Source organism: Scyliorhinus torazame, chromosome 28, assembly GCF_047496885.1.
Source record: "Scyliorhinus torazame isolate Kashiwa2021f chromosome 28, sScyTor2.1, whole genome shotgun sequence".
Lineage (NCBI taxonomy): Eukaryota > Metazoa > Chordata > Chondrichthyes > Carcharhiniformes > Scyliorhinidae > Scyliorhinus > Scyliorhinus torazame.
In genome coordinates, this window is record NC_092734.1 from 9,317,039 (window position 1) to 9,341,544 (window position 24,506).

General features: G+C 47.1%; 1 protein-coding gene and 1 non-coding gene across 4 annotated transcripts in view; one reads left to right on the top strand and one right to left on the bottom strand.

The window, feature by feature from the left end:
- The window catches only part of unc5b (unc-5 netrin receptor B), a 244,655-nt gene that overhangs the window by 93,035 nt on the left and 127,114 nt on the right, over positions 1–24,506 (top strand). The window lies entirely within an intron of this gene.
- Positions 156–350, bottom strand: LOC140403713 (U2 spliceosomal RNA). Its single transcript, XR_011938395.1, has one exon. It is a non-coding gene; the product is annotated as a U2 spliceosomal RNA (small nuclear RNA).

Sequence of the window (24,506 nt, forward strand, 5' to 3'; positions counted from 1 at the left end):
CTCCAGATACGAGACAAGGCCCGAAGGGATTGAGCCAACCCTAGCCCGCCTTAAATTTACCTTGTTAAATCACATAATTACCTCATGTTACGTCACTGTCACTGGGCTGCGATGAGCTCAACCGATCTTTGAGTCACCATTTCTTTTTTAAATAAAACTTTTTCTGAGTTACCAAGCCAGGGCTCAGAGTGTGGGTCAGGGGCGAACCCCTAATCCAGCTCCTCGCCTGCTCCAAAAACCAATTCGAATTGAATCCAATTCATGGTCCCCACAAGAGAGACATACCAGATCTGAGCCAAAAGGCTCAATCTACACTACACTTGATCTTAGCCAAAAGGCCGAGAAGCGATCGATTCACCATTTCAAAGCATGCTTGAGTGAAGTGATGATGATTGCGGGGGAGACAGAAAGAATTCTCATCTGCTCCAAATGAAATGCCCCCCTCATAACGAGTGTGAGGTTCAGTAATGTGGAACAGCACTTTTTCAACAGGTGAAGGAAGATACGATTGAAGTGGATTCCGCTTCCGTTCCAGTCAATATTTTTCCGTTTCTTTAGCTTTCAGCTCTAAAAAGAAGTCATCCTTTTTGAAATATTCATTGTCATCAGCGCTGAGCCAACCTTCAGATCACACATGGCAGTAAATTAATACTCCGGTCACAAGGTGAGGAAAGGAAGGTGGGAGGCAGATGGGGGAAGGTCTGTAAAAAATATCAAGGAACCCTGGTTACTATTCATTCAGGACCTTCAGTCTTCATGCTCTCTCTTGTAGGGAATGACGATTTGAATGTTTTCTCTCAAAGGGACTGTAGTGCAAAGGGATGGAAGTTCATCAAATCTCTTGTTGAAATCAAGATTTGTTACAGAAGGAGGCCATTTGGCTGTCGTATTGCTACCAGCTCTCCAAATAAGCAATTCACCTAGTGTCATTCTCCCACCTTCTCATAACCCTGCACATTTTTTCCATTTCAAGGAACTACCTAATTGCCTTTTAATTCCTCAATTGAACCTGCCTCCACCATGCTCTCAGACGGTGCATTCCAGATCCTAACCACTCGCTGTGTGAACCTGCCTCCACCATGCTCTCAGACAGAACATTCCTGATCCTAACCATTTGCTGTGTGATAAAGTATCTTCTCAATTACTTCTTTTGCCAATTACTTTAAATCTGTGTCCTCTCATTCTTGATTTTTCCAAGGGCCGGTACAGACTTGATGGGCCGAATGGCCTCCTCCTGAACTGTAAATTCAACGATTCTATATTCTATAAATGGGAACCCGTTCTCCCTATCTACTCTGTCCAGACCCCCTATGATTTTGACCTCAATCCAATCGCCTCTCACCTTTCCCCTTGGAAAACAGTCCTAGCTTCTCCAATCTATCTTTATAACTGAAGTTACTCATCCTCCCGCAGTGTGGCACCCAGGACTGAGCACAACACTTAGTTGAGGCTGAAGCAGTGTTTTAAATAGCTTAACATAACTTCCTTGCTCTTGCACTCTATACCACTGTTAATAAACCCTAGGATGCGCATTATTACCCACATGCTCAATCTGCCACCTTCAATGACTTACGCACATCTACACTCATGTCCCCCTGTACCTGCAGCCTCCTTAGAGTCGGACCCATATTTAAATTGTTGCTCCATCCTTCATCCCTGGTTCTTCCCACCAAAATGAATTGTTTCCCATCCCTCTGTATTGAACTTCAACTGCCACTTGTCTGCCCTTTCCACCAACTTGTACGCTGTCCACCTCACGGTTCACAATGCTTTCTAAAACTTCATCCAGAGTGTCAAGACCCCATTTCGAGTATCACCTTCGGCCCTGGGCATCAGGTCTCAGGAAGGGTAGATTGGCCTCGAAGGGGATGCAGCGGAACAATACTAGCCCTGAAGGGGATAAGTTACGAGGGGCAGGTTTCATAAAGTAGCCCCTTGTAGTGCCTTAAAAATAAAAGTTTCAGGAATGATCACACTGAGGTGTTTAAGATGATCAATAGGGTTGACTCCTAACTGTCCTCTCCAATGGCCCAGCAAGCCCCTCAGCTCAAGGGCAATTAGGGATGGGCGACAAATGCTGGCTTTCCGGCGATGCCCACATCCTGGGAAAGAATAAATGGGAAAAAAGATGATTTCAGGGCAGGTGGAGAAAATCTCAAATTTCAGCTTGCAGGATTTTTGCAAATTTAAGGGTTTAAAAAGATATGGAGCCAAGGCAGGTTGGCGGATATCGGCTACCTAACTTAGCCAGGACCTAACTTAGTGGCGGAACAGGTTCCGGGGGGGAGTGAATGACCTCCTCCTGCATCTGTATATAAAAATAAAGTTTCTTCCTGATAAAAAGGTGCTGCTGATGCAACGACCAAAGGGAATATCAATTTTGGATGCGAAAAATAATTTAAAACTTACTTTTGGATAATTTGTTTTTAAAATGCCAAATTTAGAAGTTTGAAATATGAATAAGTTTGTGCAATTAAGTTAAAGGTGGCGATTGGCCTGTCCCTCAGAAAGTTTGGAGTTCATGTCACACTCCAGAACTTTTAAGAAAATTGTAACAGTTTTCTCAACAATGGTTTGAACGCAGCGAGCTCACTGTCAGTAATTGCCCTAAGCCCGTGAGCTGAAGGACATTTCCGTGCAGTACTGATGGGAGTTCCGCACTGTCGGCATGCGCCATCTTTCGAGGGACACGTTAAGCCCAGGGCCAGTCTGCTGCCTCAGGCGGACGCCAAAGATCCCGTGGCACTGTCTGGCGACGAGTCGTTTCATCCAGTGTCGATGAAAAAAAAACATCTGGTCACCATTGCAATGCTGTTTGTGGGATCTTCTTGTGCGTAAATTGGCTGCTACGCTTTCTACATTACAGCAGTGACTGCACTGACAAAGGACTTTGTAAAGTGCTTTGGGGTGTGCTAAGCGAGGCTCTATACAAATGTAAGTCGTCTGTTTTATGAAGCAGATTCCCCTGCCGCTAGTGCGCCTGTAAGTCTGCGCGTAGAAAACAAACAGGTGTCACATGACTGGTCAAGTGTCGCTGTACAACCACTTGCAAATGCCCCTCAGGTCTACCCATCTGTTGCTGCGGAAGGTGCATCTTTGTTCTGTGTCTGCGGGAGGCCCAGTCAAGCAGGTGCTGTGTGAACCAGATGTTGTTTACTCAGTCTAATGGAACCCAGGCTATTGGGCAGCTGGCCATGTGTGTTACCAGTAGACTTTCTGACTAGCTACACTTTACTGATAAGACCTCCTGATAATAGTAATCTCCTCAAAACTTGAGACAGCAGATTGCGGCCGTTGTCATAGTTGCACAATCGCTAAAAGCTTTTTGTTGTCAAGCGTTTCAGGTGAAGGGTTGGAGAGGGGGGGGGTTGGCCGCTTCTGAAAGGCTTGGTCTGTTAATGGCTTATGTTAACCTCCAAACTGCTCGTCAATCTTCCTTGTGGCAAGGACCCCGGGCAGATTAGGCTGCCAAGAACACAACAGTCTGTTTATGCTTTCAAAGGGCCATTGTCTCTCTGGTTAATTTAGCAGAGACAGGATTTAAAAAAAAATCAAAATGCAGAGGCCACCCGACATCCCCATTACTTGAGAGCCTTCAGAGTTGGGAGGTACCTGAACTGATGTGTCCAACCCTACATCCCACCTCCTCGAATAGAGTGAGTTTCTTGCTTTAGAATTCTTTCAAAGATGCTTGAATGCTCCTTTCCAATAAGATTGCAGGGTAAAGAACAAAAGAAAGGCCTTGCGTTTCTACCGCTACTTGCTGGTCAGGCATCCCTGTTGTATGTTTTAGGTGCAGAGGTGATTCTGGTCTCTATGTAACAGGTTTTTTTTCACAGTGTTGAACTGTCACAGCTCCAGCTTCCAGAAACTTCTACAGTCCCCACGCCCAGGCTTAACGGATCAAGCACATTGAGCATCAATAATAAACAGGCTTACATAATCAAACCCAGAACAATTGGACACGACAATCCCAAAGACGTCACTGCTGTGATGAGGGAAACGCAGCGGCCTATTTGTACAAACAGTGTGGGACAGAGGAGCAGGAAACCTGGTTTAGTGATGTTAGGTGACGGATAAGCATTGGTTCAGAGCAGCAGGTAGAGCTCCCCTGGTCACTTACGAAGCAGTGCTGTGCGATCTTTCAGAGGACAGCCAAGGTTTAAAGTCTTAACCGAAAGCTGGCACGTCCGACGTGTGCAAAGGTGCTAGACTGGAGCTTTAGAGGGATGGTAAGGGAGTGGCAGGCATTCGAGGTCTCACAGGTCGACGGTTGTCAATTCTGGTCGGACCTCTTCCTTGGCTTTTGTTTCGGTGCAACATCGTGGGCCGAAGGGCCTGTACTGCGCTGTATCGTTCTATGTTCTATGACATCTCAACACCCACACCTCTTGGTCAAGCAGGTATTTTCCTCCTCTTCCTCCAATCCTTTTATATTGAGTTAATCTTATCGATCTAGCGTGGCGACTGTTTTCATTCAGTTGGCATCCAGCTGAAGTAGGAAGGTGATTTCATAGATGATTCCAGAAGGTGGGGCTAGGTTCTTGAGGATTATGGACAAAAAGTGGGGATATGGGATGAATCATTGCTGTTCTGTGCTGTACTGTTCTATGTTCTATCCCTTCAAAGAGCCAACACGGAGGTGATGGGCCGGATGGCCTCTTCTCCTGCTGTAACTTGCCACAATTTGAGGAGATGCAAGTGTTCCAAGAGAATGAAAGCACGCGAGCGATTCTCCTGGGCGCTACTCGTGGCAGTGTCCTGGAAACCTCTAGGGCAGGCCTGGAGGTTTGGCCATCCTACACAGGCCCGATGGCCAGTATGTTCTCGATCATGAGCAACCCGCTTTACACATCGCAGTGCTCCCAGCCACTAAAATCAGTTCAACCAGCGAAAGCCTTATTTACTGAATGCTGGCCACCCCGTTGCTGCACAGGGTAAAGACAACAATCACCAAATCGAGGGGAAATTAAAGCATGGCTGAATCGAGCCATTGATACCGGTGGATCATTAGGAGCGTGCGTAAAGCTCTTTCAATAACCATGCACCCCACGGAGCCTGTGTACATTCAGTGCTTCATAATGGAGTGCGCCCTGCTGATTGAATGGGTGGATTCTATAGGCTTAACCCTGGGTTCAGTCTTGGCCGTACAAACATGCTTTTGTTGTTGGGTTGGATGGGCCTCAAGTTGGAGTGCTTATTTGTTTCGCTGAATGAAGGGTACATCAACATTTTAGTCCCTCAGAGACACATCTGTTCTGTCAGAACGGGTTACTTAGCCATTTCTTCCAGGGAAGGCCAGCGACTCGGTAATGAAACCAGGAAAAGAAACACGGGGATTGCTTTTGTCCCCCAAATTCACTTGTGCATTTCCCCAGCGTGGCTTTTGTGCTTTCGACTACGGAGGCAGCCGGCTTTCTGAATTGGCTGTCGCGTGGTTACAAACGGGGACCATGTCACGGCGAGTGACGATAATCACCTCCACTGGTGAGGCAGGCTGGGGAACCCGTGCTATTAAAATGATGACAGGAAGCTCACCATCGTAACTCCTACTCCTGATTTTACCTCTTGGGTGTGAGTGTTTTGCCTTTTAAACAATTATCTTGTTTTATTTGTTTACGGGATGTGGGCTTCGCTGGCTAGGCCAGCATTTATTGTCCATCTCTGTTGCCCTTCAGAAGGTGGTGGTGAGTCGCCTTCTTGAACCGCTGCAGTCCCTGAGGTGTAGGTACACCCAGAGTGCTGTTGGGGAGGGAGGTCCAGGATTTTGCCCCAGCGACAGTGAAGGAACTGCCAATGTATTTCCAAGTCAGGGTGGTGAGTGACTTGGAGGGGAACTTGCAGGTGGTGGTGTTCCCCTGTGTCTGCTGCCCTTGTCCTTCTAGATGGTAGTGGTCATGGGTTTGGAAGGCGCACCCATCCAGGCAACTGAAGAGTATTCCATCACACAGCTGACCTCTCCGAACGTCCGATCTGTATGCAAAAGAAAAGAAAATCTCTCACATAGGTGCGATGAAGAATGTGGCTCAGCAATCTGTTAGCACTTTGTGAATGAAGCCTTTGCCCCCTTCCAAACCACCTACACAGCGAGCTGTTTTAAAGCTCAACTTTCGGCCCATTGAAAATGATTTCAATCCTTTTGATGCTGGTCCAGTTTAAATTGTCCCTTTACTGAAGAGTAATTGTTTTTAAAAAGAGCCACCTGTTTAGGCCGAGTCGTGGACACAGCCCTACAAGCCTGCTCCAAGATTTTACAAGCTCATCCCTGATTTTCTGTATCAAATCCACTCTCCCCACCCATCCCCCATCGCTAAATATCCAAAACGAACCGACTTTCAAACCTTCCAACTGACCAAGTGGGATTTGAGCTCGTTCTGTTTGATTATTCATTCATCATTCTTCCAGTTTCGGAAATAGTATGAGATTAATTTCACCTTATCATTTTAACTATTTAGGGCAAATATAAATGTCACTAAGATTGATACAGATTGAGAGAACGTTAGTGGTATGTTAATTATATCATTAAGAAAGACAGGTAAAGGGCATTTTTTATTTAACGACTTTGAGCACTTATAAAGAGAGATTGCTGGGCTACTGAATTAGTTGGTAGGAGGCAGACATATGTGATGTTGCACACTGTAAATATAGGAACAGGGAGTGAGCAGCAGAGGTAGAAGATGCCTGGTCACGATTGCCCAGTTGGCGGGCAGGGTCCGACAGGCTCAGTGGATCCCGAGTGCTTCCTTCCTGGCTGTCATTTTGTCGTCCCCAAGCTGATTGAGCATTTAGAATTGCGAGTGGGGGCGAAGAGTCAGCAGACATGGGAGGGGATGATATTCGGGGTGGCACAGTGCTTAGCACTGCTGCCTCCCAGCGCCAGGGACCCGGGTTCAATTCCGACCTCGGGTGACTGTGTGGAGCTTACACGTTCTCCCCGTGTCTGCGTGGGTTTCCTCCGGGTGCTCCGGTTTCCTCCCACGGTCCAAAGATGTGCAGGTTAGGTGGATTGGCCGCGCACAACTTTCCCGAAGTGTCCAAAGATAGGGCAGGGGATTGGGACTATGTAGGGTGCTCTTTCGGAGGGTCGATGCAGAATCGATGGGCCGATTGGCTTCCTTCTGCACTGTAGAGATTCTATGTTTCGGTGATTTGAGAAGGGGTTTGATTTTGGTCAGCTGCTTAATGCACTTTGTAAGAAACAGTTTCTTCTTGATGTTAAATTGAATTCCTCGCCTTGCAGGTTCCCGGGATTTATGGTGCGAAATCCACTTTTCCGTGGCCCACAGCCCAGGGAGCCGTCCTGTCTGACATTTATTTTCCTTTTGTGTGAGACACACACAGAGCTACAGGTCTACATGATGCAACTTGAAAAAGGGTTACGTGTCACAATGTAATTCCATCCTACTCACTGCCAGAGTTAACAGCAGTGTCATCAAACCCTTCTTCAGGGTAAACAGAGCCCTGTGTCGCATGCACCTCGGCAACATGATTAGGTTGCACAGTGTGTCACAACTGTTTCTTCTGCCTGATTTTAATTGGTCCTCGGAGAACGCTCCCCAATTGAGTTAAGCGCAGATCGCTCCTGCAATCTCCCGAGATTGCTCCAATCCTGCTAACATGACTTTTTGCTTATGTTTCTGTCTCGTTGTAGCTGCTGGAATCTGAGTAAGGGAATCAAATGCAATGAATCAGATCATTCTTTTATGAAGAGAAGCCCTGCATTTGTATAGTGTCTTTCTCGGCCACCCAGTTTCTCCACGCCTCGCGGTCGGCGAAGTCCTTTACTGAAGTGCAGCGACTGTTGTAATGTAGGAAATACGGCTGCCAATTTGCACACAGCAAGCTCCCCAAAATAGCGATGCGATAATGACCAGATAATCTGTTTCATTGGCTGTAGATTCAGTGATGGATATTGACCAGGATGTCGGGGAGAACCCCCACCCCCCACTCTCACCCCCTCCCGACTCCACCCGCTCATCGAAATACTGCCGCGGCATCTTTTGCACCCACCGAGAAGATGGGTGAGGCCTTGGTTTAACGTTTCACCTGGAAGACAGTGCCTCCGGCAGTGCAGCACTCCCTCAGTGCTGCACTGGAGTCTCAGTGGAGATTTTTGTGCTGAAGTCCCGAAATAAGTGTCGAATATGTTCACACTTGGTGAGGTGTCTGCACCTTGAACCCCAGTTTCTCATCTCATGCTGGTCCCTCCCACCTGCCTGCCTGGAAGCCAAGCAAATGCTACCAATCTGCTCTCTCCAAAAGGGCAGATTGTCAGCTCGCAAAAGCAGAGAAATCGAGGGGCGCGCCATGTGAACATTGCAGGGGCAGAGTCAAACCCCAACTCGCCCGATGAAAGTGGTCCCCTGGGCGAGGCTGGTACCTTGGAACATGGGTCGAGCGCAGTTGGTGGGGAAAGTGAGTCCAGGATGTTGATCCGGCACACCCTCCCACAATTCCAGGAGCCTCTCAAAGCAATACACTGCCCAGGCCCGCAACCAAGGGCAAAGCTTGTGTCAGCATGATTTTCTATCCAAAACTCCCTTCCTGATGAATGGTCTTCCTCACCTTTGTTGAGATCAAATGTGTCTGGACTCCTGGCAGAATATGGTTTAAAATAATGTAAAGCGAGTGGCAGCAAGGGAAGATCATGGGCGAGGGAAGACCATGGGCGAGGGAAGACCATACATAAGGAGGACCAGGGGTGAGGCAAGATCATGTGCGAGGGAATACCATGCACGAGGGAGGACCATGGAGGGGGGGGGCAGACCTGGAATCATGGGCGTTCAAGCTCATGCGAAGAGTTTTTTTTTAGTTCATTCGCGAGTTGTGGGCTCCGCTGGCTAAGCCAACATTTATTGCCCATCCCTAATTGCCCTCGAGTCGGTGGTGGTGAGCTGCCTTCATGAGCCGCTGTAGTTCATGTGGCGTAGGTACACCCACAGTGCTATCAGGCATGGAGTACCAGGATTTTGACCCAGTGACAGTGAAGGAACGGTGATATATTTCCAAGTCAGGAAGAGGGAACGTCCAGGTGATGGTGTTCCCATGTCTACTGACTTTGTCCTTTTGGTGGCAGAGGTCAGGAGGGTGGGTGAGGTCCTGCAGTGCATCTTGTAGATAGTAGCCACCATCTCCCCATTGCTGAAATTTGATTGAGGGATTGGAGATACGGTGGAATAGCAGAAAGGCCCAAGATAAGCTATCGGGTCGAGTGTGCTATAAATACAGTTGAACATTTGAATGGATCTTATGGCCTGGTGTTTGCTATAAAGGATGTATCAAACGCTGCCTCACTATCTGCCCTCCACACTGGGATCTAACCTGTATTATTGCTTAAATCTTTCTCAATGGCAATACTGCATAAACACGAAATGAAATGAAAATTGCTTATTGTCACAAATAGGCTACAAATGAAGTTACTGTGAAAAGCCCCTAGTCGCCACATTCCAGCGCCTGTTCGGGGAGGCTGGTACGGGAATCGAACCGTGCTGCTGGCCTGCCTTGGTCTGCTTTCAAAGCCAGCGATTTAGCCCTGTGCTAAACCAGCCCCTATTTTAGATATCTGTCTGTTCAGTGATCGGAAGACTTGAATCAGTAAGCTGCATACAACCTGTTAATAGACTTTAGATTTAATTTAAGCCGCTTCGCTCGCACAACGTGATTTTGACACTGATTTTCCAATCAGCTCCCTCCAGCACATCAATAATGAGGTGATTGTATGCTAATTTCTCTTTTAATATGCCATCCGAAATAGCTCGGTGAACATTGACTCTGCTATTTAAAGCTGTCCTTTGTGGTAATGAGAGCAAATCCGTTCAAAAAGTTGTGTTTTTAAATTGGGGTGTTAATAGAGAGCACTTTGAAGCAACAGGTTTAACTGCACGCCGTGATACCAGAGGGGCCGACTTTCAGAGCTTTGCTCTTGTCTGCGGGCCTGAGCAGTGCATTGCTTTGAGAAGCTCCTGGAGATGTGGGCGGGTGTGCCAGATCAACATCCGGCTCTCACTTTCCCCACCAGCTGTGCTCGACCCATTTTCCAAGGTACCAGCCTTGCCCAGGGGCAGCTCTCACCCGGCAAGTTGGGATTTGACTCTGCCCCTCTGCAATGTTCACATGGTGCGCCTCCTGATTTCTCCGCTTTTGTTCGGGCAGGCATCGGGTGAGGTCTTCAGGTGCAATGGGCAACGTCCCTGTCCCTGGGCAAGAAGCTGCAGGTCCCAAGTCCACTCCCGGCCATTGTAGGTCTGTTCGTAACAGGACCCAACGGATTGATTATCGATCTGTAAATCCTTCTGATTTGCCTGTGGCAGGCAGTAAGAACAGGAGAGTCTCCAGATCAAGAATGCTACAGCAAACGACCGCAGTACCTTGTCAGGCATAACCATGGGCCTCCATGTGGAAGACCAATGATCTCTTTGGGCAAGATAGCTGAAGACAGAGAGAGCAAGAGAGGGAGAGAGAGAGATAGGGAAGATGTTTCCAGGTACAAGTGAGAATATAAAATACCTAGGGGACCTAAATATGAGAAAATCACGAGTAAGTCCTATCAGGAATTCAGGAGAATTTTCCTTATCCAGTCAGTGGTGTGAATGTAGAATCTGCTACCTGCATCGATGTGAATTCAGCAGAAAGCCTAACTGGGACTTGAAAGGATGGGAAGAGATTTTATTCGTCAAAGAAAATGTCGCTAAGTTTTAGGATCTTAAAAGCTGCCAAAATGGCTGCAACGCCCTGATCAGCTGGATGGAAGTATTAACAGGTTTTAACTTGTCTATTCAGCCAAGCAGTGGAGAGGTGATCAGGAGTTACAAAATGAATCCGCTTCATAACAACAGGCGCAGTATTACAACCCATCATTAGTGGCACAGAGTCATTAAAGGTTGCCCCTTGACCTCAGGTCAGGCTGTTAGAAAAGCCAATGAGGCTATCCTCTGTGGGTGCATCGAGATGATATATATCGTTAATAAAATGGTGTCACCCGTGAGGGACATGAGATAGGTTTGGCATTTTTCTCTTCAGGAAGCGCGTGCAGAGTTTTGTAAGAGCAACTTGCAGTGAAATGGATTCCCAGATGGAAGGGCAATCAAGAGAATTGCGTTCAACATTTCCAGAAAGGGCGTGCTTATTTTACTCAGAGTGGCATGCTTTTTATTCCTGAAGAGCGAGAATTGCTGCTATCGAAGCAGCCAGGCGGAAATGCAAATTCCTGGACGTAGCGGTTTAGTCTTCACAGTTCCCCATCCTTAACGTCAATGCATCGTACAGGTTTCAGTGTCTGATGTTCAGATAACAGTCATTATCTGACAATGTCGCGATTGAGGCAACCAGCTAGCCGCAGGTTGTGCAGGCTGGAATAGAGCTGTCGGGAACGGCTGTGCTTTTAATCTGATTGATCCCTTCGCCCTCACTTGTGGGTTGCAGTAAAGTCTAATGCATTTTCCGTTCTGTTTCCACCTTTGAATGCCAATGTTCCCTGTGTACGGGTCGAGAACCTTGTTATTATACAATGCGTTACACAGAATAATGGGCACCTATAATAATAATTACAAGGCAGTAACTTAATCAGTGAGTTCCTTGGTAATAACACAGAGGCTGAACTGCTTTATAATCAGCACCTAAAGGCTCACAGTTAGGTTAAAGCTTTGAAATTACTCCAGCCGACCCGCTGTCTGCACTTCAGGCAGCCTTTTGTTTCGTGTGGCTGTCTGTGTCAGAGACCCACTATGTTTAGTGCGTTTGATGCTTGATAATCTTCACTACAGAGGGCGAAAGATGATACTGTAATTCTAGTGAGAAGTAATCAGTTCTTCACTATTGGAGGATGCTGCTCTATTAGATTGTGTTTGTGTAGAATAATATCGAGCGCAGGAACAGGAGAAGGCCATTCAGTCCATCAATTCTGTTCTACCATTCAATTAAATCACGGTTGATGCGTATTTTAGCTCTGCCTGTCCACATTGATTCTATAATCTTTAATACTCTTGCCCAACAAAAACTGTTGAGGAGCATATTGACGAGGGAATGCCTGTCTGATTATGCTCGGGCAGAAGCAAAATACAGCAAATTGGAAGTCTGAAATAATAACAGAAAATGCAGGAAATATTCCTTTTATCGCATCTAAAATTCCAGATGATCGCTCTCAGAAGAATGGTCAGTGATTAATGCCTTTATGGGTCACACCACTCAGGAACATCTCACATCACCTCAAACATTTTAGTTTGTGCGCAAGTGTAAGATAGGCGTTATCGAGTTTGCAATCCATGTCACATCTCTCCCCATTTGGATCTTAAGTGCCAGCAAATATCCCAATGGCAGAAAATCAAAATCTACCCCTTTGACTTTGGAATCGAAGCCGGGTAACACTGAGATTAATACCCATTCAATCTGGTGCTGTTGCTGTTGGTTAAGAAAGAGGTTTGCCTGAGAAACTAAGAGAACCCGCTGTTTCGCTGAATCAGCACCGGACCTTGAAATGCCAACCTGGAGTGCGGAAGGATGTTACAAGTTACAGAGGGACATAGATAAGCTGCAGCGCTGGGCTGAGAGGTGGCAAATGGAGTTTAATGCAGTAAAGTGTGTGATGATTCATTTTGGAAGGAATAACAGGAAGACAGAGTACTGGGCTAATGGTAAGATTCTTGGCAGTGTGGATGAGCAGAGAGATCTCGGTGTCCATGTACATAGATCCCTGAAAGTTGCCACTCAGGTTGAGAGGGTTGGTAAGAAGGTGTACGGTGTGTTAGCTTTTATTGGTAGAGGGATTGAGTTTCGGAGCCATGAGGTCATGTTGCAGCTGTACAAAACTCTGGTGCGGCCTCATTTGGAGTATTGCGTGCAATTCTGGTCGCCGCATTATAGGAAGGATGTGGAAGCATTGGAAAGGGTGCAGAGGAGATTTACCAGAATGTTGCCTGGTATGGAGGGAAAATCTTATGAGGAAAGGCTCAGGGACTTGAGGCTGTTTTCATTAGAGAGAAGAAGGTTAAGAGGTGACTTAATTGAGGCATACAAGATGATCAGAGGATTGGACAGTGAGAGCCTTTTTCCTCGGATGGTGATGTCTAACACGAGGGGACGTAGCTTTAAATTGAGGGGAGATAGATATAGGACAGATGTCAGAGGTAGGTTCTTTACTCAGAGAGTAGTAAGGGCATGGAATGTCCTGCCTGCAACAGTACTGGACTCGCCAACACTAAGGGCATTCAAATGGTCATTGGATAGACATATGGACGATAAGGGAATAGTGTAGATGAGCTTTAGAGTGGTTTCACAGGTCGGCGCAACATCGAGGGCCGAAGGGCCTGTACTGCGCTGTAATGTTCTATGTTCTATGGAGTGGTAGGGAAGGCCTCAGTTTAGTTTGATACCACATTTAAAGGCAATACTGTGAACAGTAAAGATTACAAGTGCCGCAGTGTTGAACAGTGAAGGTTACAACTACCGCAGTGTCCCCTCAGCTTCAGTGATAAACTAGTCCGCAAGCATCTGTATCAAGCACATTAATCAAGATTTGCGGTTTACTAAGTTGGTCTTTTTGATGGGACGAACCCAAGGCAAGTCAGCCCTTGTATTCACATAGTGCCTTCCACAACCTCAGCCCCGTGCCCCAAGGTGTAGCCGCTGTTGTAAATATAGGAAACTTGACAATCAATTTATGTACAGCAAGGTCCCACAGACATGTGATGACGGCCTCATCGCCTGCCTTTTAACGCCATTGGCATAGCCACTGGGGAAAGCATCCCTTTTCCTCGGGTAATACTGAGGGATCTTTTTATGTATCCCTCCTAGAGTAGATTTGGCTTAATATCTGAGCTGAAAGAAGCTCTTCCGACAGTGCAGCACTCCCTCAGTACAGCACAGCCCGGATTTTGGGCCCAGGTCCCTAGAGTGGAGCTTCAACGCACTACCGTCTGGCTTGAGAGCATGTGTGCTGCCCACTGACCTATGGCCAACCCTGACCTATGGCTGAGGTTGCCCTTCCTGGGAGACTCAGCTCTGTTCTTGGCACAGATTTCCATCTGTTACCGATATCCGCCATTTCCAGTTCCTCACGGGCCACCTCCTAATTTCACCTTGTCCCCATTCAGCATCCCTGCAGATTTTCTCAGAGTGATTCCACATCATTACAAAAGTTTGCGCAGGGTTGACAAGGTCAGATTGCATCAAGTAGGGAGATGTGGAGATTAACACCAGCATGAAATGAAATGAGCAGAACCGGGGTAATGATCTTTTCAATAGCTGCATCAAGCAGGAAGAGCGAAGCTTTTTGTTTGATAACCTCTAAAATTGAAAGGGAGTGTTGGATCACAGATTGGAGATGTAATGACCTGTTTTACAGCACCAAATGTTTGTGATTTTTGTTCCTTTCTCTCCCACATTCCTGTCATCGCCAGGATCCGCCTCGATTGGGGAGTAGACAAGATGCTAGCTTGGCCATTGAACCAATCATCAGAAGGTGCCTGACCACTTGATTACTTAAGATATCTTTTAAATTTCCTCTCCTTTCCCATCAGAACGTATCTTACCTCTGCTTGCTCTTCAGGCAAAATCTCGCTGAGGAATCAGGGGCCTTGCCTACCAGCTGGAGAGCCAATGAGAGGCCCACAGCCCCTTTTATTTGGGAAGACCAACGAGCCACAAGCTAACCAGGCAGTGTCAAGGCCAGCGGCGGGTCTTCCCCCTGGAATCCAGAACCTGGTGGTGGAGATCCCGCCTATTGACAGCTGCCAGCCAATCAGTAGCTGCTGTGCTCAACAGCGCCACACAGAAGGTGGTGGCTGCTGCCAGCAAAACACCTACAGGAGTCCCAGGAACACAGTGCCACCCAGATCGCGTGGTGGGGATGCTGTGGGCAGAGGTACAGAGGGAGGCTGGCAACATAGGAAGGAGGCTGGTTGTGCACTATGGCCCCCTTCTCTCCTCCCTTCCCCGATATCCAGTCCCTTGATCAGGCGCCGAGTGCCTCCAATCGAAGAAGCCCCTCCTGCAGGTGACAAGCTGACGACACGGTTGTAGGTGTTGTGGTGACAGGCCCGCCCTGCAGCTGGGCGGGAAAGTCGATCAGAACTTAATCCTGGTGGAGGCCGTACACCCACCCCCTCCCTGAATTACAGGCCCCTCCCGCCCCCATGCTCGGCACCAGCGAGAGCACAAGATTCTGCCCATCTGCTCTTGTCACGTCAAGCCTGGCGCTCCACGTTTTACAGAAATAATGTTTTCCAGAAATGCCCATAACACCAGCCCTTAATCCTGCACATGTATTTAGACAAGTTGCTGGAGTGGGACTCGAACTCTTTACCATCGGAATCGGAGGCAAGAGAGCTCTCCACTGCATCCCGGCTGATAACACTGGTGAGTCATCATTCCCTTAACACACTCAGCATCCCAGAGTCCTCCGTGGAGGTGAATGTGTGCAAATATTTCCAGTCTTCTGCCGTCACGAGTATATTTACTCTCCTGTACAAGGCAACACCACGTCTAGCAGGAGCCTTTGGTACTTGGAAGGACAGAGCGCGCTAACCGTGATATTCTGCTGTAATGACTTTATATTACCATCGCTGACTTTAACGCTGATTGGAAGGACAGTCTATTGATTGGCCACTGCAAAGCTGCATTGAATTTTTCAGTTTCTGTTGCTTGCAGTTCACTCATTTTTCACTTGCATGTTGCAGGTGCAAGTAACTCTCTCGGATATTGATTCCTGTTCCATAGGGGGGGGGAAAAATCCGTGGGAGGGATGAAGGTCAAATCCGCTCGGGCTGTGGGAGACGGTGCGCTGGTTCCGCCAATATCTCTGGGACAATTGATTTTGATTGCTTGTGCTTTGATCACTGCGATCAAGCACATTTATTATGAGCGACATTTATTGGGCAGCCATAAAATTAGTACATAATCTCTTGAATTTAATAAGCACAAGAGTCTCATTTTGTCAGCAATTCACAACTCCCATTTATGTCAGTCTCCGCTCATTAAACCTGTGTTGATATTAATTTTCACCGCGAGATTCTGCAAAGACTTGCTCCGTGCACCGACTGGTCTCATTTGGCTCGCAGCCTGCGCGCTGCCCCTGCCCCGATACCTCTGCCGGTGAGAGTCGTTGTTTGTCCAGCAATGGAAACGTTGATTTTGTCACGCTCGGTTAGGTCAGGGTAGGTGTTGGTGCCCAGCTTAGATTTGCGTTATAGGCCTTTGCCGCTGTTGGAGACACGTATGGCACAACAATCTGCCAACTTTGTTTGATCTGAGAAATTACGTGGTCCTTGAATCCAAATTGGCCGAGAATTTTGAATCATCTAACGGCTTTCACAATGTAATGGTGCGTTGCCTTTTCAGTGTAGTGGCTGATATACAGGCAAGTGTAACAGCCGTTTTACTCACTGCTGATTCCCACAGCTAGCCCAAAGGTGAATTATCATTGGTGAGATTGGTTTAGGGTAAAAACTGGTCAGGACAAGTCCTCCCTCTCATTAAAGGAGCATTAACAAAATCGGTGGTGAAATAGCAAGCAGAGATTTTTTTCAGGAAATATTTCATACGAGAAACAGTACTTTAAGCACCCGCTCCCTCCCTCAGTGGCTGCAGTCCTGAGCTCCCAACAGATCGCACTGCAGCCACTTGTCGTGACACCCGTCAATGGAAGATGCTCCTGAGTCTGTGACCTCCACATCCCGAAGGGCGGCAAGAACGTGAGAACGTCATCAACTCCCATGTCATGCGCACCGCCCTGAGTTGGAAATGTATCATCCATTTCTTCGTGGTCGCAGGGTCAAAATCCTGGAACTTCCGCCCTGACAGCACTGGGGTTGTACGTACAAGATGTGGGCTGCAGTGGTCCAGAAGGCAGCTCACCACAATCTTCCAAAGGGAAGTTAACGATGGAAGATAAAAGAGCCTTGCCGGCATCAAAACCATCCCAAGAACAATTTTTTTTAAAATTCCTACGATACCACTGAAAGGTCAGCCTAGATTATGCGCAGAAAGGTGGCTTGAATTCATGACTTTAGGAATTACCAATGATAGTGCCATCCTCATGATGAAGCTGGCACGTGGACACTCTTTGTGCTCGGATTGGGATTGACCGAACTTTCAGGAACTCACTGGCTGTTCAGCTGGCATGAGGACTTGCTCCATCTCTTTCACCCACACCCCCGATCACATATTGCAGTAAAGCTCCCTTCTTCCTCCTCGTGCTGTTGGTGCAAGAGAACATCCCATAACCTCTCCCTGCCCGGATTGTCGGTAGCCGCTGCTACTGCCTGAGCACACCGTGGACCACACGCAGGTCCACTTCAGCTGGTGTGGTTAGAATCATAAACCACAGAAAGAGACCATTCGGCCCATTCTTCCAGCTCTTCAGAAGATCAATCCACTTGGTTGCCCCTTCCCCTGCTCCTCCCTCTTATGGCTGTAAATACTTGCAGCAGACACAGGACCAGCTCTCTCGGCTTATCACTCCCACAGACAGACGGTGAGGTGGATGAACTGGCCATCTTAGCAATGGGGAGGGAGGTGGTAAATCACGAGTCTTAATTGTCCCGTAGTAACAGATCAACTCCAGGGCCACTGGTTCGTGGGGATTGAAGGTGCCAGAACACATTTCTGTTGTATAACCTTCAACATTTGAGAGGCCTGCAGAATATAAAGTGGATGATAACGGGTGGCAGCGATCTTTTGTGAGGGGACAGAAGATCAAACTGGACTGAGCAGTCACGGTGGTAATGCTGAGCGAGGGAAACACAGGAGATCGGAGAATAAAACAAAGGGGATATATTCCCGCATCAACACTTGGACAACAACAACCTGAATTTATATAGCATCTTTCACATAGTAGAACACAGTAGTATTCTAGTACAGGGCGACACGGCGGCACAGTGGTTAGCACTACTTACTCACAGCGGCAGGGACTCGGGTTTGATTCCCCGCTGGGTCACTGTCTGTGCGGAGTTTGCACGTTCTCCCCGTGTCTGCGTGGATTTCCCCCGGGTGCTCCAGTTTCCTCCCACAGTCCAAAGAAATTTCTTCACCTACGGTATGAGTGGTATGCCTATGGAATTCACTACCTCAGAAAGCAGTATAGGCTAAAACATTGTATGCTTTCAGGAAGGTGTTAGATGTACCTCTTGGGGCTAAAGGGATCAAAGGCTATGGGGGGAAAGGAGGAACAGGCTATTGAATGGATGATCAGCTGTGACCATAATGAATGGCAAAGTAGGCTCGACGGGCTGAATGGCCTCCTCCTGCTCTTTTTTTCTATGCTTCCATGTTATGTACCTCATTAATCAACCCTGTCAGAAGGAGCCAGCTAGGTATGGCTCAATCTGCTCTGCATCATGCACAATCATTTCCTACAATGTCCAGGGACCCTCCGAGTTCGAGTTCTTTTCCAAGGTCAACTACCATAAGACACAGCCAACTCTGTGTTCCCGTTCTGCTCCCCCCTTTCCTTCCATCCCCCTCCCTACACTTCCAAGTGGAACAAGCTGCAGCCTTCCGTCGATTATATATTTCTTATTTCTCTGACAACAATCATGTCCGTGATAATATGCTGAACTTAGCATCTGCTTGGAGGTAATTAATAATGTCTGATTTCTCAGAGCAGCATATGGTGTGAGAGACGGATTGCGCGCACACACACACACACAAACACACAAAACATAAATACAAAGCTGGAAAAAGCAAACAGCTGCCAGGAGCTGGCTAAGCTGCATTGTGGGAGCCTGCGAATGTTTCCTCCTCGGTGAAAACGTGAACCTCTCGTCAAAAATGAGGCCATGAGCAACATCGCAGCCGCAACGTCAATAGAAATACTCTGCAGCGGTTGAGGGAGGGGTGTACAGCTAGGGGGGCATCGCTTATTAAATGGAAGTGATGTAGCAGAGAGAACAAGAGAAAGTGCATCCTACAGAGGATTGTGAGGCGGACAAGAGTTAGTGTTTGCAGTTGAGGCAGAGCAGGTTGGGTCACTGGCTGGAGTATCCGGGGATGAGCAGGTCCTGGGCAGGTAGAGTTCAGACGGGTGGGTGATAAATATCAACTTGCGCTGAGTAAGCGGAGGAACGCGTATCCTGATTCCTTTGTGGAGCACCCCAAGATGGTTCACAGGTGGGCGTCGGACCCAAACACAATTGGCCAGAAAAGTTAAGGGAGGTGAGATTAAACTGCCGGCGAAGAACTGGATTGGAACTTGGTTTCGGGCGGTAAGGAGCGATGTGGTGAAGCAAAGGGTTTGGATACAGATTAGCAGAGAGCTGAAGTCCGACATCCTCTACTAATTCTTGGCACACTATATTTCCCATATTGGAAAGTCTTGCATTTATATAGCAATTTTCACAATCACAGAATGTTCTAATGGCTTTACAGCCGATGGAATATATTATGGGCCAGGACTTAGTAACTCCAAAGTGTATTATGAAGTTCACCTGACCTATAACCTTTATGTTGAATTTGGCTAGGATTACCACAAAAGCCTTCACTTCAGCTGTGATTCATCAGACTTCCTAGACACATTAATCCAAACATGGTTTATTCTAAGAATGTAGTTAATATATATATATATACATATATAAACACAGCAAGAATTTTTATTAATTAAAAACATCTATGTATAACACTTAATGAATTCCCCCTTAACTGTTCCAATTCAATAACAAAATCCAATAAACCAAAAAAAAACTCTTTAAGTGCGTGGTCCAGCACACTGTATTCTCACTTGACTGGGACTGGTCCTTTTCCTGAGATTCTGATCCAGTTTCAAATAACAGATTCACGCTCCTTCCAGAAAACAACTATATCTTTGAAGTTAGCCACAACTAATGTGCTTTTTACTGGAACAGCTCTTTTCTCTTTCTGCAGTCCACAGCAATCAAACTGAAACTGAAACCCTGTCTCACCTCACAGCCACAGCCCAAGGTGCTACAAGTCACATAATAAGAGACTAAACCTTTCTTAAAGGGACACTTACATGACAGGTATATTTGTGAAGCGTATTCACCATTATAATGCAGGAAAGGCAGCAACCAATTGGCACACAGTCAGCTCCCAGCTCCCACAAACAGCGGTGAAGTAATGACCAGTCAATCCCTTGTTATTTGTTGGCTGAGAGAGAAATATTGGCCAGGATAGCGGGGAAGCATTGCTCAGTTCTTTGACGTGGTGGCACAAGCTCTTTCACACACTCACCAGAGAGTAAACGGGGACTCGGTTTAACGTTTCAGCTGCAGGTTTGTAGGAGAATGTTAGGTTCAGCATTTGCTCAGCTCAGAGATCTCTCTGAATTAATTAGCCTGGAGGTGGGGAAATGAGCTCGGGGGAAGCGAGGTTACAGTCTGGCCAAACGCACCTGCGAGACTCTGCAGAATTCAACTCCTTTCCAGCCTGGTTGTTAGGTTACGGACTCAGCTTTGAGAAACTACAATGGCGGCGGTCTTTATTTACCCATTGTAAGTCCTTACTTCAGGTGCCAGGCAGGCCGGTTGGCCTGATTCGGCTGGATGGATAGCATGTGGATCAGCAAGGACAAGGTTCAATCCCCAGTCTGGCTGAGATTGGTGCCTGTCTACCCATAGCAAAAGCTCAGCGAATAATGGCCTTGGGGCAGAGCGCTGGAAAGTCATCCTTGCTCTGCTTAATAGCGTGACTATGTTCTATCACAATTTCAGTAGGTTGAAGCAATTCTATCCTTGCTAGCATAAAGACTGACAGGCCCTGATGAAAGTGAATCTTATCCCTTGCCTGTGGGGATAATATGCTGCGCCTATTACCAGGTAAGGTCAGAAGCAGTACAAGCTGATTTGGCAATTCCCCGAGAGGATTCTCCAGGCTGCACGGTCTGCTGTGCATTGGTAATATTCACCCCCTCATAGATTCCTCTGAGGACCAGGGTTCCTTATCATTTGTGCTTCTTGTTGGACACAAAGGGAATTTTTGGGGGGAATCAATTGATATGGGAGTGATGTGGGGCAGTGGAATTGGGGCAGATGATGGATCAGCCATGAACTTACGGAACAGCGGAGTAAGCTCAAGAGGCGAAATGTTTTTCTCCTGCTCCGTTCTCCTGCGGTCTTATTTCTGTGGACCTTGGCGGGGGGGGGGGGTATTTGGCAGCATCTCATTTCCGTGAGGAAGCCCTGAATCAGTGTCCAGACTAGAAGCAGCCATCACATTCCAGACTTCCCAATCCAGGTGATACACATTGTGCAAAACACTAGCAAATTAGATGATTGATGCAGGTAGGGCAGTGGATGTTGTCTACATGGCCTTTGACAAGGTCCCTCATGGTAGACTAGTACAAAAGGTGAAGTCACACGGGATCAGGGGTGAGCTGGCAAGGTGGATACAGAACTGGCTAGGTCAGAGAAGGCAGAGAGTAGCATTGGAAGGATGCTTTTCTAATTGGAGGGCTGTGACTAGTGGTGTTCCGCAGGGATCAGTGCTGGGACCTTTGCTGTTCGTAGTATATATAAATGATTTGGAGGAAAATGTAACTGGTCTGATTAGTAAGTTTGCAGACGACACAAAGGTTGGTGGAATTGCGGATAGCGATGAGGATTGTCAGAGGATACAGCAGGATTTAGATTGTTTGGAGACTTGGGTGGAGAGATGGCAGCTGGAGTTTAATCCAGACAAATGTGAGGTAATGCATTTTGGAAGGTCTAATGCAGGTAGGGAATATACAGTGAATGGTAGAACCCTCAAGAGTATTGAAAGTCAGAGAGATCTAGGTGTACAGATCCACAGGTCACTGAAAGGGCAACACAGGTGGAGCAGGTAGTCAAGAAGGCATACGGCATGCTTGCCTTCATTGGCCGGGGCATTGAGTATAAGAATTGGCAAGTCATGTTGCAGCTGTATAGAACCTTAGTTAGGCCACACTTGGAGTAGTGTTCAATTCTAGTCGCCACACTACCAGAAGGATGTGCAGGCTTTAGAGAGGGTGCAGAAGAGATTTACCAGAATGATGCCTGGTATGGAGGGCATTAGCTATGAGGAGCGGTTGAATAAACCTGGTTTGTTCTCACTGGAACGACGGAGGTTGAGGGGCGACCTGATAGAGGTCTACAAAATTATGAGCGGCATAGACAGAGTGGACAGTCAGAGGCTTTTCCCCAGGGTAGAAGGGTCAATTACTACGGGGCTTAGGCTTAAGGTGCGAGGGGCAATGTTTAGAGTAGTTGTACGAGGCAAGTATTTTACACAGAGGGTAGTGGGTGCCTGGAACTCGCTGCCGGAGGAGGTGGGGAAGCAGGGACGATAGTGACATTTAAGGGGCATCTTGACAAATACATGAATAGGATGGGAATAGAGGGATACGGACCTAGGAAGTGTAGAAGATTGTAGTTTAGTCGGGCAGCACGGTCGGCACGGGCTTGGAGGGCCGAAGGGCCTGTTCCTGTGCTGTACTTGTCTTTGTTCTTTATTCTTAAACCGCAACTCTGTCTTTTAAAAGAAAAACATCTTGGGAATTAGTCCTGTGTTTCACACATCCTAACATTTAAAATTTTGGGATTAAGATAGTAACGGAATGCAGATGCCCCCCCCCCCCCCCCCCCGCGCCTCGTTCTTTCTCTCCAATCAAAATTTGGTTGCCTTATTGTAGTCCCTCCTCTTTCCCCAAGCCCAATGTATCCTTTTCTTTCATCGTGTCAACCCCACTTGAACGATGTGCAAGGAGCCCCATTTCGGTGCAAGTTGTCAAAGTACTCTGTGAAGTGTCATTAACACCCAGTTACTCTCATGGAGTTGCCATTTCTAGCTGGTCCCAAGAAGGTGAAACTCTTCTTCAGCCTTGACTACAGAAAGAAGCAATGGGAACGCAGGGAGCTTGTGGAGGTTTGACGGTGAAGTCAGGAGATACATGGAGCATGCCGAGGGTCTGCTAACCAGAGTAAAAGCTGCAAATTATTTCTGTGCAGCTGATTTGGATGATAATGGTATAGTGTAGGTTAGATGGCTTTTGTTTCGGTGCAACATCGTGGGCCGAAGGGCCTGTACTGCGCTGTATTGTTCTATGTTCTATGTTCTATATATTGCAATCCTCACCACTTTTGACCAAGCTCCTTGCTCCATTCAACTGATAGACATTTTATCTTTAAATCAAAGACTAACTAACTACCACCCCCAACTTTAGCTGCTGACTGTGATTAATTCCTTAAAATGAGATATGAACAAACCTGCCAATTCTTGTATAAACCCCTCCTCATTCCCTCTTAAGCTAAATTTAACCTTCTCGAGGCTCAAAAACTCCATTACGTCTCCCAGCCATATTGAGACTCAGGGTGGAGCAGCTGACCTCCACCCCAATGGGATCCGCCTCCTCACCATCAGCGAGGCAAATAAGACATCTACCCCCCACCCCTAACTGGAGCTCCGTCAAGTCCGACACCCCGAATATGGCCCGCAGGGGAGGTCCATCCTTACAAAATTGATGTGTGACAATCACAAGTGGCTGTAATCCATATTTAATTAGGCGTTGGTTTGAGTTTCAGGGCTGCCTGAAGCTAAATCACGTGAATCACTTGATATGGTACAGCCATCTTAAACAGCTTTGGGTGGCCACTTATAAAAATAAACCTTTAAATCTTCCTGTCTGTATTGGGAATGACAGACTGCCCAACCTTGAGTGTGCCAAACACTACATTCACAACGAATTTCAGATAACCAGGTGAGCTCGTAATGTGGCTCATTTATACTTACTCCAAGTGACACATGTCCATATGTGACGACCCATTCTCTACAAACAAAAGCCTGGTGCCTTTTCTGGATTATGAGTTTTGTGAGCCTCTATTTCTACTATTGTTTTCCATGGCAATAATGTGCCCAATCTCAGAGTTGACTTGCCAACCTACCAGCACCGCTTTCTCCTGTAGTATAGATTGTTGTGATTGTTTGAAATTTGGTCTTCTTTGCGTTTGTCCTGATGAGTGTGAGACAAATAGAAATAGCTTCAGCAACACACCCCTCTTTTCAGCAATATTTGAGCTCTGCACTATCACGGTTCCTTTGCTTGTGGGGAAGGGATGCTATGGGGTGGGTTTTTGCAACGATCCATTGACATTGGCTGGTCGATCTCAGACAGTTAAGTTGCAAAGTATATATTTATAGACCAATGATACATTTGGTGTCATCTTCAATTCAGCCCCATTCTGGCAACCTGTCGTGGGTTAATGATGTTCCCTTTGTGATTGGCAGGCTGCCTGCCTCCTGTTGGTCTCAGGGAAGCCTCGCAGAAGTGGTAAAAGGGATATTTTTATTGCGAGATAATATCAGTTACAAATTTTGATTAAAATACAGAGTGACATGCTGGCAGTTTGCAATGAGGACTGCACCAGTAGCTACTGTGACAGCTGTCTCTCTGAGTCACGCAGACTGTTAGGAAATGGCCAGACAACCAGACACTCAACATTGAACTCTCATGTTGACTGGCAAGTTGACTTTATAGCATTAATCTTTCCTGCAAAAGAACTAGAGGAACCCACCTCTTGCTTCTTCTCACACGCCGCAGAACAAGA